We start from the raw sequence: 16,596 nt of genomic DNA on the forward strand, positions 1-16,596 counted from the left end.
TTTTTGACTGTCCTGTGCAGGGAGCAGCAGCTATCTCTTCTAGCCAGGCAAGCCGACGCCCACCTCACTCCAGCATGTGTGTACACACCCACCCCTTCCTTAGAGGTTCTCTGGTGGTCACAGCTCAACTGTCTTTGCAAGCTCGTGAGGGCCAGGCCCAGTCTTTGCCCTCAAGGAAGTCGTGCCGGCAATCAGCTATGAGTGTGCTCATGCTTCAAGTCTGCTGGAATAAACGGTTAGAATAAACGGTGATCCTCCTGGGGCCCCTGCTGCCTACCTCACAGTCTCTACTGGGACTCATGGATGAGTGAAGAGGGGCAAAGATCGTGAAAGGCACAGTGCATCCCCCGCTCCAAGGAGGGGGCGCTTGATCCTATTCTTAGGCAGCCAGGGAATGTTTCCTGGAGGAAGGGGCTTTTTTAAACTTGGAACCCAGAGGCCGTTGCGTCAGTTCGCAGTGTTATCAGCTGCAAGGGATAACTCGCATCAACAAACACGGGAGTACTTGCTCACGTAAGAAGGCTGGTGGCAGGCAGTTTCAGGTGTTGTTCATGGGCTCAACGCTACCCCCAGGGAAGCAGGCTCTTAGAGTGCCTCCCCTCCATCCTCTCAGGAGGGCTTGTCATCTTAGGGTGCACAGTCTCACAGAAGGCTGTGGCAGCACCACACCCCATGTCAATTGCCAGGTAGAGGTCATCCTGGAAGCCAAGTTTTCCCCAAGAGATGTCATTGGCCAGAAAAATGGGTCACATGGCCGCCTCTAACTGTAAATTTGGGAAAACAGCAAAGGAGAATGGGCAGGTCATAGACCAGGACTTGTCCCTTGGGGCTGGGCACCTACTCTTTCCAGTAATGTTTTGTTTGTAAGGAGGAAGAAATAGAGGTTGATATCTGGGGATGACTTGGAGTGTCTGGCATAGTTGGGGTAGGACTTGAGGGGAAGATGTTTCAGTCAGAGGGAACAGTGTGTGCCAAGACCCAGCGGTAAGAGCATAGCCCATTCACGGAATCGAACATCCTTTGTCATGCCTAGAGCATAGAAAGGGTGAGGTGAGACCAGGAAGATCAGAAAGTCATGAGGAATTTGCATCTTAGCCATGACATCCTGTTTTCCCGTACAGACTAAAGCCTGCCCATTTCTTCTCTGGCACAGTTTAGCCACAGACCCACTGGGAGGATCAGCAGTGGTCTCAGCCATTCTCAGGACCCTTCTCAGGGCAATCTTCAGTGAGGACCTGGCCAGGGAGAGGGCTGTATGTGGGGTGTTGAGTTAAGACAGTATTAGTCAAGATGTCTCCAGGGTGGGGCCGTGGCTGTGGCAGTTCTGCCAGCGCCTTCATCCGTGAAGAGGTGAAGGGGCTCTTTGGGCAGGAAAGGCCCCAGGGCCCAGAGAGAATGAAAGCCTGGAAGAGCCACTTCACTCCTCTTCCTGCGGTTTGCTGTGACTAATGGAACACTTAGCCAACCCCCACACCTCCCACTGCCAGCCGACCGCTGCCTGAGGACTGCTGCAGGTGACGGGGCAGTGGAAGGAGCTGGACAGAGGGGGTTAGCGTCCTGGCAACTGGGCCAGTGAATCAACCCAACCGCTACTCAGAGCCTCTGCTTCCTCGTGGGTAAAGTAGTGTGTAAAGTAGCAATTTACCTTTAAAACGAGGTCTAACCCTCTGCAGCACCAGTCATTGCCTTTGGCAGTTCAGTCAAGGTTTCTCAGCAGCTGCCCGGGGCAGCTGCAGCCAGGCCCCACCTTCTGGCACCTCTGGCTTCCCTGGAGCCCCAGAGGAGGTGGCAGTGAGTGAGTGGGAGGCTGCAGAGGAGTCTGGGCCTGCCCTGAGGGCGGAACCTCAGTAAAGCAGCGTTTGCGCCTCCTTTTGCTTCTTCTTCCCCGTCCCTGTCCCTGTCCCAACGCATCTGGTTCATCCGCCCCCTCCTGGAGGTTATCAGCTCTTCTCACCATTGGAATGGGGAACTGTGGGGACATCTGACCCCCAATGCTGTGCAAGGAGCATCGAAAGGGCTTGCAGTCACCTTCCTGATTACCTGCTCTCCCGCTCACCAGCTCTGTAATCCCGGCAAGTCATTTCACCTCTCTGGGCTTTAGCTTCCTCCTGTTCGGTAAAACCAGGGTAAAATACACCCTCACCCGCCCTGTTCCTGTTCCGTGAACTCTGGTGACATTCTGTTTATTGCAAAAAGAACAAACCTTGCAAATGAAAGTAACAGGCCTGTGTTTGGGGTCAGACAGACTGGAATCTTGAAACTTGTCTGAGCCTCAGCTTCCTCATCTCTTAAATATGTTGCCCTGAGGGTTAAGGAGATTAGAGAAACCAGGTGCCCAGGACAGTGAGGTGCACAGTGGGTATTCCTCCCTGCCCCCCTCTTCCAGCATAGTGTTCCCTGTTCCAAGAATTGGGTGAAAGAGCAGAGGATTAAGGACACTTGGGACACTTGTTAAAAAGACATTCTCGGGGCCGACCCTGTGGCCGAGCGGTTAAGACCGTGCGCTCCGCTTCAGTGGCCCAGGGGTTTGCCGGTTCGGATCCGGGGCGCAGACATCAGGCTGTGTTGAGGCGGTGTCCCACATGCCACAACTAGAAGGACCCACAACTAGAAGATACAACTATGTACTGGGGTTGCTTTGGGGAGAAGAAGAAAAAAAAAGATTGGCAACAGATGTTAGCTCAGGTGCCAATCTAAAAAAAAAAAAGACATTCTCTGCTCTCCCTCAAGATTCTGATTCAGGATTTAGGGTGGAGTATGTGGGGTGTGCGCAGTGGGGAGACAGACAGCTGGATCTTTAATAAGCTCCCAGGTTAACTCGGCCAGCACTAGAACATCAGACAGGGACTGACAGGCCTCCATGAGGTAAGGGGTGGGGCGAGCTTGAGCTTCTGTCAGAGATGCCAATATTCTCACCCTACACCTGTGGCTCAGTGGGCAGCCATTATTAAGATGATGGGTAGGTAAGCATAGCTACTAAGAGTGCTTCTGTAGTTGAATTCTCCTTCCCCAGTCCCTTGCTTCCTCTGGAGTCCCTCCACGCCTGCTCTGCAACATGGGCCACCTACCTTGGAACCATGGGGGTGCTTGTCAAAAATTCATTTCCTGGGCCCCACCACCAGGACTGCTGGATTGGAATCTCTTGACGTAGAACCTGAGAAACTGCTTTTTTTAACCCATCATTTTTAACAAGCTCTCCAGCTTAATCTGATGTCGGGAAAGGATTTGAACTCTGATTCTGGGACACTAGGCAGGAACTTGGTTCAACAAAGTGATTTTCATTTAATGAGTTCCTAGTATGTACCAGGCATCACGCCAGGTGTAACATAGGGAAGATGTGTCTCTGTTACCCGACCCAGGAGCCTGAGGCTCCTTGCTGCTCAGTGGAGGGCTCAAGCTGAAGAGCAGAGGCGGTGGTCAAAGCCGGGTCTAGTGGATTCTTAGAGCCGGTGTTTGAGAATGTCCAACCATGCCATGGCCCAGTTTGCTTTCCTCTGTGGCCTAACACCTCTGCTTCCTGCTAAGCTCAATCAGATATTTTGGCGAAGTTGGGGTCGGGGGTGGAGGTGGAGATAAGAAATAACATTCCGCACAGAACGCACAAGGCTGGAGCTTCTAGCGCAGTCATAGGCATTTGGCAGAACGGTGGTCCTTTGTTTGGATCAGACAAGGGGCCTCCTCAGAGCAAGGATTTGTCTTCTCCCTCAGACTGGGGGCTCATGAGGGCAAGGATGGCTGCGTCTCCCCCTCAGATAGAGGTGGCTTCAGAAGGCAGAATTTTCTCTTTCCCAACAGACTGGGCTTCCCTGAAGGTGGGGAGGTCTCCTCTTGGTTGGGGGCACCTGTGGGTGGGCTGTGTCACACCCATTGGACCGTGGCCTCTGCAGGCAAGACTGGCTGTGTGTCCTCTCAGACAGGGATATCTTCTGGAAGCAGCTTTGGGTCTTTTCCATAGCTTGGGGCTCACTGGAATTGGAGCTGTGCCCATCGAAGCTTGGGCTCCTGAGGACGGGGCTGGAGTACCCTAGGCCAGGGCCCATCTTCCCCTCAGACCAGAGCCCCGGTTCCTCCCTCCTCTGCCAGCCCAGGCCCAGCCCTTTGTCCCAGAAGGGTTCTGCATCGGATGGGACCAGCCTGGTGGTGTTGGCAGAGACTCCTTGGCTGGATGTGAGTGTTCCCAGTGACCTCGAGGTTGGGGCCCCACCAAGGAGCGGCTTCCTGGCCTTATGCCCTGCCCATCCAGCACAGCTGGCAGGCAGGCCTCCCCTAATTTTTCATCCTGCCATTGCTGAATGGCGACTGGGGATTGGAACGTAGAGGAAATTGAGTCACACACCTAGGTCTGGGCCTGCCTTCTGCCTCCTCCCCATTGTGTGCCCTGCTTCCTGAGTTTCCTGAGAAGCTGTCCAGGAAATATGCTCTCAGCAGCCCCCACCTGCCCCTCAGCTTCTCTGCCACCTCCTAGGCCACTGCCCCCGCCGTTTCTCAGGTAAGAGGCTGGTGGCCTGGGTGAGAGGGTCAGGTATGGCTGCTTTGTCTAGCTGCCCCACAGAATCCTTGAGGCCGGTCAGGCTCTGGAGGGGTCTGAAGAGCTAGGTCATGCCTGACTTCCCTCCATTCAGCACCTGCTCATGGACACAGTCCGCCTTCGTCACTCACAGACACAGCATGCATCCTTTCACCCCTCATAGCCGTTTAACATACACAGTCACCTACAGTCATAGCATTCCCTCACACACATCACACAAAACACACCCTGATCACCACAGACACAGTTCATGGCCTTTCGCAAACATGCAGCACACAACGGACGCTTGATGTCCACTGATGCAACCCGTGACCCCTCACTACACACAAAAAAACAAACTGTCACAACTGACACAACCCATCGTGTGATGCGTGTCCTTACCTACGCTCTCTGCAAACACACCTACTCCACATAGACACACAAACATCCCCCTACACACACACACACACATACACACACACAGATCAATGCAATCACCTGTGCACATCACAGAGATTCCCCTCACCCCAAAACAGGCCCCCAAGATCCCTGAGTGCTACTGCTCAGCTGGGGCAGGGACAGGGGCCCAGTCAGCAACACCATTCCCACTTCTCACCGCCCGCGGGCTCTGCATTGAGGGGCAGTCAGGAGCAGAGCCCGGGTCCTGGCCACACCATGGAGCACGATAGGAGAGACACCTGTGCTGCTTCCTATGCCCTGGGACTCAGCGCAAGCAAAAAGAAAAAAGCTGGCTAGCATTTGTCACAGGCCTGCTGTGGGTCAGACACCATGCTCAGTGCTTTTACAAACATTATCTTATTTAATTATGCAATATCTTTATGAAGTAGATACTATTAACCTCATTTTACAGCTGTTTCAATATAGGCTCAGAGAGGTTAAGAAACATGCCTGATATACCACAGCTAGGAGGCAGCAATGAGATTTGGACAGAGGTAAGTCTGACAACCAGAGTCCATCTCTTTTTTATTTATTTTTATTTTTATTTTTTTTTGAGGAAGATTAGCCCTGAGCTAACATCTGCTGCCAATCCTCCTCTTTTTGTTGAGGAAGACTGGCCCTGAGCTAACATCCGTGCCCATCTTCCTCTACTTTATACGTTTTAACGCCTGCCACAGCATGGCTTGCCAAGTGGTGCCCTGTCTGCACTCAGGATCCAAACCCGCAAAACCCTGGGCCGCCGAAGCAGAGTACACGAGCTCAACCACTCGGCCACGGGGCCAGCCACATATTTTAATTTTTTAATTTTTTAAAGAGTTAACAAATGAGCAAATTAAAAGTTCAGTAGATATCAAAGAATCCACAGTGAAAAGACTCCCTCCCATCTTTGTTCTCCAACCACCCTATTTTGCTCTCTGGAGGAAACCCAGCCTACCTCTTGGAGACCTCTCTTTTAACAACCGTCACAGGCATTGCAGCCCAAGGGTTCCAAGAGCAGCACCCAGACCCTGGGGCCTTTCCCACGCCCTCCTCCTGCCCAGGCACACAGCCAGTTGCCTCTGTCTGTCCAGGTGAGGAGTGGGGCCCAAAGCCCCTCTAGGGCTCCTGCCTGGCTGCCAGGCACCGTCCTTTACCGACCTAATCCCATGGGAGGTTGGTGGTGCTATCTATCCTCACTTTACAGATGAAGAACTTGAGGCTCAGGTGGCCCACTTGTTAAGTGGCAAGGTTGGGATTCAAACTCCCTGTCGTTTGAGAAAGAGAGAGAGAGAGGGAACCTGAGGTTGTGATGGTGAGGAGGAAGAGAGGACGCAGGGCTGCCAAGCGTCACGGCTGGCCGGCCCAGAGAGGAGTCTGAGAAGGAACCCGCCGCCCCAGTGACTTTTGGGCTCTTAGGGGTCTCTGGTTTTGTAGGAACCCCCTCCCCCAGTGGCTCTTTTCCTATTCCGTTCATTTGCATTATTTGTCTATCTTTGTGTTTTTGCCATCCTGCTTTAACTACTGTAACTTGATAGTAAATCTTGATGTATGATGCAGCATGTTTCTTGACTTCTCATTCTCCAACTTATTTTGGCTAATCTCAGGCTCGTGTTATATATATATATATATATATATATATATATCTACAAATACCTGTGTGCCCACTGCCGAGTTAAACAGAATATTACAGACGCACTAGAAGTCAGTCTCCTGCGCACCTGGCCAATCCTGTCCCTACCCCTCCCCAGAGCTAATCATATCCTGAATTCATCTTTATACATTGATGCATATGTATGTGTCCACCGACAGCAATAATGTTTTAGTTTTAAGAAATAGTATCAGGCTATATTTATCCTGCAACTTGCTTTTTGAGTCTAGCATTGTGTTTCTTGTCCATGTTATTACATGTAGCTCTGTTCATTTTAGCATGTGTTTTACAAGATTACATTGTAAAAACACGCAAATATGTATTTCCAAGAAAATGCGTGACAAGGGAATACAAATATTTCCAGAGTGTACGTAGGAAGGATGTGCACATTTTCTGGTTCCTTATGAAATTCATTTCCAAAATGATGGCGCCATGAGTGCTCTCTTTTTAGCAGTGTAATAAGAGGTTCCATTGTTCTGCATCCTCCCCAGTACCTGGAATGGGCACACTTCAATTTTTTTTCCTATCTGGTGGTTGGTTCTTTTCATTTGAACCCCTGATTTCCCAAAATGTTGATCATAATTTATGTTTCTTACCCCTCAGGCTTTTTCTTCTGGGGATTGTTGCCTCCTTCCTGGACCCGTTTTTCTATTGGGCTTGTCTTTAAGTTATTGATTTGTAGGAACTTAGATTATGCCTGAAAATTCTTTTTTTTTTAAAAGATTTTATTTTTCCCTTTTCTCCCCAAAGCCCCCTGGTACATAGTTGTATATTTTAGTTGTGGGTCCTTCTAGTTGTGGCACGTGGGATGCTGCTTCAGCATGGCCTGATGAGCGGTGCCACGTCCACGCCCAGGATCCGAACCAGCGAAACCCTGGGCCACCAAAGTGGAGCACGTGAACTTAACCAATCGGCCCCGGGGCCGGCCCCTACAAATTTTTTGATAGACGTGTTGCAAATATCTTCTCCTGGTCTGTCTCTTTTCACTCTCTTTATAGTGTCTTTTGATGTACACAGGTTTAAACTTTATATGGTCAGATTTATCCAATTTTTTGTTGTTTATAATTTCTCTGTCTTTTAATTTAAGAAAATTTCCCCTGCTTTTAGATCATAAAGGTATCCTCCATTTTCTTCCAGAACTTTCTATTTTGCTTTACACAGTTAGGTCTTCAAGCCAGTTGCAATTTAATCGTGGACATGGAAGGGGTAGGGGTCTAATTTTATTCTTTTTCCCTAATGGATAGCCAGTGACTTGTACCAATATCTGCTCTGCTTTCATTGATCTGTAATGGCAACTCTGTCACATGTATCAAGTTTCCACATATGTGCTATTTCTGGGATCTCTATTCTGTTCCTTTGGACTATTTGGCTTATCCTTTTATTAATACCACCCTGTCTTAATACTGTAACTTTAAGACTTGACATATGATAGGGAAAATATTATCATATGTCCTTATTGTTCAGATGTCCTTGTTGCTCTTCAGGAATTTCTTGGCTAGTCTTGGCTCTTTGCTTTTTGTTTGGAATTCTAGGATCAGCCTGTAAGTTTCCTTGAACTCTATTGGGATTTTTTTTGAAGTGCTTTACGTATCTTATTTCTTTTCTTTTTCCAGTTTTACTGAGGTATAATCGACAAATAAAATTGTACGATATTTAAAGTGTGCATCATGGTGGTTTGATATACATATACATTGTGAAAGGATCCCACCATCTAGTTAACTAACATCTGTGGGGATTTTGATTGGAGTAGCCCTGAATTTATAGATTAAATTGGGAAGAACTTACATCTTATAATATTGACAGTCCCATGTATGAATATTTTACATTTATCTATTAAACTAGTTCTTTAAAAAAAATTTTTTTTTGAGGAAGATTAGCTCTAAACTAACATCTGCTTCCAATCCTCCTCTCTTTGCTGAGGAAGACTGGCCCTGAGCTAACATCCGTGCCCACCTTCCTCTACTTTATATGTGGGAGGCCTACCACAGCATGGCTTGCCAAGCGGTGCCATGTCCACACCCGGGATCTGAACCGGCGAACCCCAGGACGCCAAAGCAGAACATGCGAACTTAACCACTGCGCCACCGGGCAGGCCCAAACTAGTTGTCGTTTAAGTATTTTTCAATGACTTTGTAATTTCCTCCATCAAGATCTTGCACATCTTTGGCCAAAAAAGTTATTTGCCAAGATAGTTTTCTTGCTATTGTAAATTGGGTTTTCTTAAAAATGACATTTTCTGTTTATTTCTTGTTTAGAGGAACATAATTGATTTATATATATATATATTGATTTTATATCCAGAAATTTTATTGAAGTCTTTTGTTGATTCTAATAATTTGTCCATGGAATTGCTTTAATTTTTTCTGTGTAAACAATCACATTACCTGTGAAAATGACAGTTTTACTTTTCCTTTCCAATCTTCGTAGGCCTCTTTTTTTTTTCTCTCATGTTCTTCACAGCAGAGTGAGGTACTTACGATTCCTCCCAGTTTGCATATTAGGAAAGTGGGGTTCAAAGAGGGAAATTAGCTTTTCCAAGTTCACACAGAGAGTTGGCGGCAGTCAAGATTGAAATTCAAATCTCTTTAATTCTGAAACCCACGCTCTTTTCCCTGTGGCGTTCTTCCTTCCACGTTATCCTCCATTTATAGACAAGAAAAGAACAGCTCGCAGCGGTGAAGTGTCCACAGCACTTTGAGCAGAGGGCAGTTTGAGAGAGCGGAAAGAAGTTCACAAAGCCTACGCAACACTGTGCAGGACTGAATTAGTGTTTAGAGTATCTGGGTCCTAATTCCAGTTCTGCCACCTGCCAGCTGTCTTTCCTCCCGTACCGCACTTCCTCTCTCCGACCTCATTCATTCAATAAACGTTATCGAGGAGCGCCTGCAACGTGCCGGGGAGTGTTCTGGATAATGGGGTACAGTGATAAACAAACCCATCCTTGCTCTCAAAGAGGTTATTGTTTAGTGGGGGAGACAGATAGTGAGCAAAGTGAAGAAGTAAAATGGATGGTATATTGGATGTGCTAAGTGCTGTGGCGGAAAATAAAGCAGGGTCGGGGCCTAGGGAATGTCAGGGGGTCCCTACAGCTTGTTAGGGTTATCAGGAAAATCTCACTGAGAAAGTGGCATTTGAGGAAAGACCTGAACTCTGGGTGTCTGGGGAAGAGTGTACCAGGTGGAGAGAAGAGCAGGTGCAAAACCTCGAGTCAAGAGTGTGGCTGGCGTGTTGAGGAAGAACAGACAGGCCAGTGTGCGGAGTGAGAGCAGGGGCGGGATTGCAGTGGGGAGGAAGTAGGAGGTGAGGTCAGGTCTTTAGGGCCTTGTGGGCATTTTAATGCACTTTGGTTTTTCCTCTAAGTGAGATGGAAGCCACTAGAGAGTTTTGAGCAGAGCAATGATCTAATCTGACTGCTGTTTCATAGGCTCAACTGCACCGCTGTGTTGAGAACAGACTAAAGTGAGGCGCAAGGGTGGAAGCAGGGAGACCAGCGAGGGGGCCACATCCAGGTGAGAGAGGCTGGTGGCTTGGACCAGGGCCATAGCAGCGGAGATGGTGAAAAATGGCCAGGCTTTGAACCTCTCTCTACCATCTATCATCATTTAAAGTATAAAGTAAACTTATTTACTTTAAAATTTAAAATAAGTTGATTTGATGAAGGAAACTTTAAAATATAAATCCAAACATAAGGCAACTCCTTAAAAAAGCAATCTCTTATTTTCCTGATGATAAGATCCCAAAAAGAATTTTTAGGGCAACTTGAATATATAAACTCCTGGGAACGTAGATGATATAGTCCAGAGTTTCTCACCCTCGGCACTATCAACATGTTGAGCCAAATAAATTTTTATTGTAGGGACTGTCCTGTGCATTGTAGGATGTTTAGCAGCATTGCTGGCCTCCACCCACTAGGTGCCAGCAGCACCCCTGTCCCTTCCTCCCTGGCAGTTGTGACAACCAAAAATGTGTCCAGATATTGCCAAATGGAGCCAATGTTGAGAATCACTGATGTTGTCAAATGCGTAGTCAAATTATAATATTTCATTTATTCTTTTAGTTGCTCATACACCTTAATATTTTGGGCAATAATTTATTATTTTCTAAGTAATGCTTTTTTTACACTCTCAAATTTCATGAAACAGATTTATTCAGACCCTTTATGTGCATCGTTGATGTCAACACCTTCGTTGTTGCTCTTCTGGCCTGTCATTTAACAGAATTTTCCAGGTTACATCATTTTCCCTTCCATCTACATTGTATGAACCCAGCATCTTAATAAGATGCTATCACAGGAAAATTACATCCCAAGACACAATTATCCATTATGTAATATTGGGACAGTTTTTCTTTCTCAGTCGTTCTCTAAAATCCGAACAAGTGCTACGTTACTTTAAAAAACGCAACAAAAAACTCTTTCTTATTATAAAAAATTGAAAACACATACACGAGTGTACTTAATGTTATAATGGATCCCCATGTACCATCAGCCAAATTCAACAATTATAAACCCATTTTTTTAATTGAAGTATGTCCCATATTATTTTGAAGCAAATCTCCAGTATATAATTTCATCCATAAATATTTCTGTATGTCGCTACAAGATAAGAATTCTTTTTAACATAACAGTGAAACCATTGACCTAACAATTAACATTAATTCCTTAATATAATTGAATATCTGTTAAGTGTGTAGATTTCTGTTGGTCTCATAAATTTCTTTCTTTTTTTATAATTTGTTTGAATGAGGATCCAAACAAGGCTCGCACGTAGCAATTGGTTGCTGTGTCTCTTAATTCTCATTTAATCTACAGGTTCTTCCATCATCTTTTTTTCTCTCTTATAATTATTTGTTGAAGAAACCAGGTTGTCTGTGCATTCATTACTGTCTGCATTTGCTGAGTGCATGCCTAGGATCAGTTTCTCTTCTATATTTCCTGTAAACTAGTGATTGAAATTGCTAATTCTGTATCCATTTCCTTGGCAATACTATTTGGGTGTGTACAAACACAACTGTACTAGGACAGTTTTTAAACATACACACAAAGAGAGGGAGGAGTATAATAAATCCTTTTATACCTGTATTAGTTTCCTGTAGCTGCTGTAACAAACGACCACAAATTTGGTGTCTTAAAACAAACACACATTGATTCCGTTACAGTTCTGAAGGCCAGATGTCCAAAATCAGTATCAGCGGACGGAGACAGCAGGGCTGTGCTCCCTCCAGAGGCTCCAGGGCACAATTCGTTCCTTGCCTCTTCCAGCTTCTGGTGGCTGCTGGCATTCCTGGCTTGTGGCCGTGTTACTCTGCCTCTGTGGCCACATTGCTTTCTCCTCTTCTGTCTATGATCAAATTTCCGTTGGCTTCTCTCTTATATAGATTCCTGTGATGGCATTAAGGCTCACTTGGATAATGTAATATTTTAAAGCAATTCCCTGTAATTTCATCTCTAAATATTTCTTATATAACCACTCCACCATTATCACTTAATAAAATTAACAATAATTCCTTAGAATCATCTAAAATCATGTCCATATTAAATTCTCCCTGATTTTCTCAAATACGTCTGTCCTAGATATCTTCTATTTTCCCCTCCAGCTCCACTCTTCGCCCTTCTCCACCCGACTCTGTGCCCCTGGAGGCTGGTCTGTATGGGCTACGTTAACCATCTCCCTTGCTTCTGGTTGGGGTCAGCCAATGGGAGGCACTGGTAAGACATCAGAGGGTGGAAGAAGAAAGAGATTTGGGTATTTATTTCCTGGTTCATTCTCTGCCGGGTCATTGAGGATCAGCTGCAGCTTCCTACCCAAGGTCACAGCTCCTGCCCAAGGTCACAGCTCCTACCCAAGGTCACAGCTCCTGTCCCTCAGCCCTCCCCAAATAGCCACCCTCTTTGGGTTCCAGTAACTGCTCTCTCTCCTCAGCCCGTCGTATGATAAGGGTGCCCCACTCTTTGCAGCCCTGGAGGACTACTCTATTCCTTTTGGATCTCCAGCCCGGCCCGCATCTCTTTAAGTGCTCCCTTCATCCTTGGACTGCCCATTTTGAGTGTGCCATCTCTTTCCAGGACCGTAACTGACACGTATGTCTTTTTACAGTTGATTTAATTGCTCCAGGTTCCAAACAAGATCCACAAGTTGCATTTGATTTTTATGTCTCTTAAGTTTCTTTTAATCTAGAATAGTCCCCTCTCCATTTTTTTCCCCCAGGTGGTTGGTCTCTTGAAGGAATTGGATCAGTTGTCCTGTAGAATGTCCTCGTCCCACATTCCGGATTTGGCTGATTGCCTCCTTGCCAGGTCTTCTCATTTGTTCCTCTGTCTCCTGTATTTCCTACAAACTGGTTAGATCCAAAGGCTTGATTAGATTCAGATTTGGATATATTTTAAAGTAGAACTCACAGTGTTTGCTAACGGAATGAATGTGGATGTGAGAGGAAGGAGGAGTCGACCTCAGTGTCCTCATTTGTAGAAGGTTGATACGATCTCTGCCTACCTACCCCGCTTATTGGTAATCGCAAAAGAGGTACTGAAAGGCAACTGCTCCAGAAACCCCGGAACAGGAACAGGGACTACTGAAAGACAGGCTGAGCCGAACAGCCCTGGGTTTGAGCCAGGTGTCCTGGAATCTGTGGTCAAACAGGGCCTGGTTGATCCTGGAGGTCCCTCCAGGCTTGACGTCCCTGCTGGAGTGTGGCGGCTGGAGGATGGCTGAGAAGGTGAAGCCAATTTGGGGCAAGCGGGTCTGGGCTGGGGAGCAGAGTGGAGGCCTGGGCTTTCCAGCGGACAGTTTGCAAGAAGGTTAAACGCAATGAACAGATTGTGTTTGCTTGTGTCTCAGGGCACTCAAGGCTCAAAATGCCTCGAAGGGAGACGAGGCGGGATGACCAAACTGTGCCTTTGCAAAGTCCTGAACAGGCCTGGGCCGCATCTTGGGATTCGAGGACAGTGTCTGTGGTGGGTGAACGTGGGGAAGTGTGTGTGAATGACCATGAGGGAGGAGGTGACTCTGGGCAAATGTGAGGAAGGGGGTGACAGATTTGGGCACCTGAGTACGTGAGTGTGCATGTGAGTGGAGGGATGTGGTTGTGCGTGGGTGTCTTTGCATGGTAGAATGTATTGAGCGTACATGAACATGTAAGGGTTGTATGCCTAAGTGGTTTGAGTGCTTCTCCCTGTGTGTGGCGAGGGTGGGGTAGAGGGGCAGATTTGGGGCTCTAGTCTCCAGGGCCGAGGCACAGGTTAAAGCTGGTTTGTCCTTTGAGATCTGTTTTCGGCTTTGACAAAGGACGGCAGTGGGTCCCAATCAGCGTAAGGAGGCTGGCCCAGACACGCAGGGCAGAGCTGAGGCTGGACCCTGCATGGGGAGTCAAGAGCCTATACTCCTGGCTCTGCTTTGCACCTGCCTCACTCTGGGACCCTGGTCCTGTCTACAGTTGTTCCCCTCTCTGTGTAGCGGGGGGTGGGATTGGCTAATATCCACCTTGCTTTCTTAGACAGTGTGCACTACAGTGCCCGGTACCTGGCGATGTTCAATAAATGTTTATTGGTTGAATGTGTGGGTAAGTGGATTGGAAACTGAGGCAGGAAGCTCTGGCCCATCCCTCATTTATGAACACACAAAGCCTCCACTCAACCGACTTTCACACACACGGACACACACAGACACACATGCACACACACTCACAAACTCACCTGTGTTCACCCCTTCAGTTGCCCACACCTATTCACCCTCACTTTTTCCCACTCACTCCCACACTGCAAAACTCCCGCTCAGGGTCTTATGACGCTCCCTCCCTCCCCCAGGCCCATGGCACTCCGTCCCCATGGGTTCCTTGGGTTCAGTGCTTCTTGGTCACCAAGGATGCCCAGCCCAGTCACGCCGCTGACCACAGTAGCTCTTCTGAGCTCCTCCCTTCTCATCTTTTTTTAAATTCTAGTTGTCACTCTTTTTCCTCCTCTCTCTCTCTCTCTTTCGTTCTTTTCTCTGCCGCCTGTACAGATGCACAGACACACACCTACATAGGCACACGCAGGCACACGCTCGCTGTCTGTGTCCTCTTTCTCTTTTAACTCCCCTGGTTTTTGTCCTTATATCTCCTCCTTCCTCTCATGCGCTCTCTCTGTTTACATCTGTCTGTCTTTCTGCGTATGCCTTTCTCTCTCCATTTCTCATTTTTTTCCTGACTCCCTCTCTCCTGCTCTTATTCTGTTTTCTCCATCACTCATTTCTCCTCTCTCCTCTTCCTTGCGCTCATGCTCAGTTTCTCTCTCTCAAGTGCATGCTCTCTCACTTCTTGCTTTCCCTCTCTTTGCTTTTTCTCTCTCTCACTCTAATTCTCTGGCACAGTGGCCACTGCCCACACCCTACCGTGCCCCTTGCTCGGTGAGAAATCTCCAAGCAGTGCCCAGGGCCTGGGTGACCCAACTTGGAGGTTCCCGTGGCATCCGTTGGAGAGGCCCTAAGGTCACGGCATTTCCTCCCGGGGGTGACTTGGCAGTGGCGTGCTCTGTTTCCTCACTTCTGCAATTTCCAGACGGCACAGAAGCTGGGTCTGCAGACAGAGACACCAGGATCCTGCCGCTGCAGCTGCTGCCCCTGGTGCAGGTAAGGGGGTCCCAGCCCTGGCTGGGCAAGGGGGAGGCATATGAGAGAGTCCTCAGGAGACCAAGGGCGTGCTTCTGGACTATGCCTAAGCAAATGGGGGGTTCTGCTTTTAAGAAACTGTTTTCACATCTTCCTTGGGCCCAGAGTATCATATTTAGAAAGAATTTCTCGTGACCAAACTTCCCACGAAATCAGCTCCCCTCTTCGGTTCTCTGAGGCCAACGCAGTGCTGAAGTGACCTCAGAGACCTCACTGGGAGGTGGTGATGGTGATGAGAGAGGGGCTACCTAGATCTCGGGGAGCTGAATGCCGCCTACTTTACTAGCTGTGTGACCTTGGCCAAGTGGCACTCCCTCTCTGCACCCCAGTCTCTTAAATTGTCACATGAGGATAATGCCATCTCCCCAGCAGAGTTGTCAGGACAAGTAAAGGGTCTGGTACAGGCACGGGTGCTTAGGAACTCACTAGATGCTAGGCTTTCCCGGGGGACGATGAAGACAGAGGTTGTTGGTACAAAGGGCCTGGCCCACAACCAGGTTCTTCCACCAGGTTCCAGGGGGTAGGGACAGAGCACAGGCTTGTGCCCTCCTGTCCTTTGCTGGCAGGAGGTCCGGATGTAGACCTGGTGACCCAGAGATGCTCCAGGCACTCCCTCGGCTGGGAGAAATGAGGAGCCAGCACACTCTCTCCCTGAGCATTCAGGCAGCTTTAATTTAGCGCTGACTGACTCCACAGCTGTGTTCTGGTGCTTGGAGAGGGAGAGAGAGAGAAAGAGAGGGAGAGAGTGTATGTGTGTGTGTCTGTTGGGAGGTGCTGGGAAAGCAAAAGAAAGAGACATCCCTACCTTTAGTTACCGACAACCCAGCCAAGGAAAGACGCCCGCTCTGGAGGTGAAGAAATGGCCCTGGGCCTGAGGCCAGCAACAGGGTTTTGATTTCGGCTCTGGCTCACAAGCTGGGACCTTGGGCACTTCAGGAGCCTCGCTTTCCTCATTTGCAGATTGCAGTTAAAAGGACTGACCTTGTGGGTTTGTGGGCAGGATGAAGTAAGAAGCTGGGTGGGAAAATGCCTCATCAATCGTAAGATGCTACACGAACGTGAGGCAATGTGTTACTGCCACTGCCAACACTGTAATTCTTACTGAAAATGCCTTAAGAATGAGGAATTTGTTTTGTTCATGGCTTTATCCTTACCCTTAGCACAGAATTTGGCTTATATATAATCTTAGAATATGAATTGAATAAATGAATGATAAAGTAGTATTTTGTACTTGGAAGAGAATGGACAGTGAGCCAGAGACCCAGCATCTAGTCCCAGCTCTGCCCCTGATACTGTTGTCGCATTGGGCAAATCCTTTCTGGGCCTCAGTTTCCCCATCTGTGCAATGAAGGTTTGGTAAG

At 47.9% G+C, this 16,596-nt stretch overlaps 1 protein-coding gene and 1 long non-coding RNA gene across 4 annotated transcripts in view; one reads left to right on the plus strand and one right to left on the minus strand.

Moving 5' to 3' along the window:
* Positions 1-10,621: 10,621 nt before the first annotated feature.
* LOC139081956 (uncharacterized) lies at positions 10,622-16,200 on the minus strand. The gene is made up of 2 exons (XR_011537500.1): positions 16,041-16,200; positions 10,622-12,929 (listed from the first exon to the last, which is right to left on the minus strand). It is a non-coding gene; the product is annotated as an uncharacterized lncRNA (long non-coding RNA).
* PTAFR (platelet activating factor receptor) overlaps positions 13,145-16,596 on the plus strand; it is a 52,487-nt gene continuing 49,035 nt past the window's right edge. The window contains exons 1-2 of one of the 3 annotated variants that reach the window (XR_011537497.1): positions 13,145-13,307; positions 15,126-15,196. The gene's annotated coding sequence lies outside the window, so the exon portion shown is untranslated. Of the gene's footprint in view, positions 13,308-14,502; positions 15,197-16,596 lie in introns of those variants that run through there. The other 2 variants (XM_008537751.2, XR_011537496.1) reach the window with 2 other exon arrangements.

Source organism: Equus przewalskii, chromosome 2 (assembly GCF_037783145.1).
Source record: "Equus przewalskii isolate Varuska chromosome 2, EquPr2, whole genome shotgun sequence".
Taxonomy (NCBI): Eukaryota; Metazoa; Chordata; class Mammalia; order Perissodactyla; family Equidae; genus Equus; species Equus przewalskii.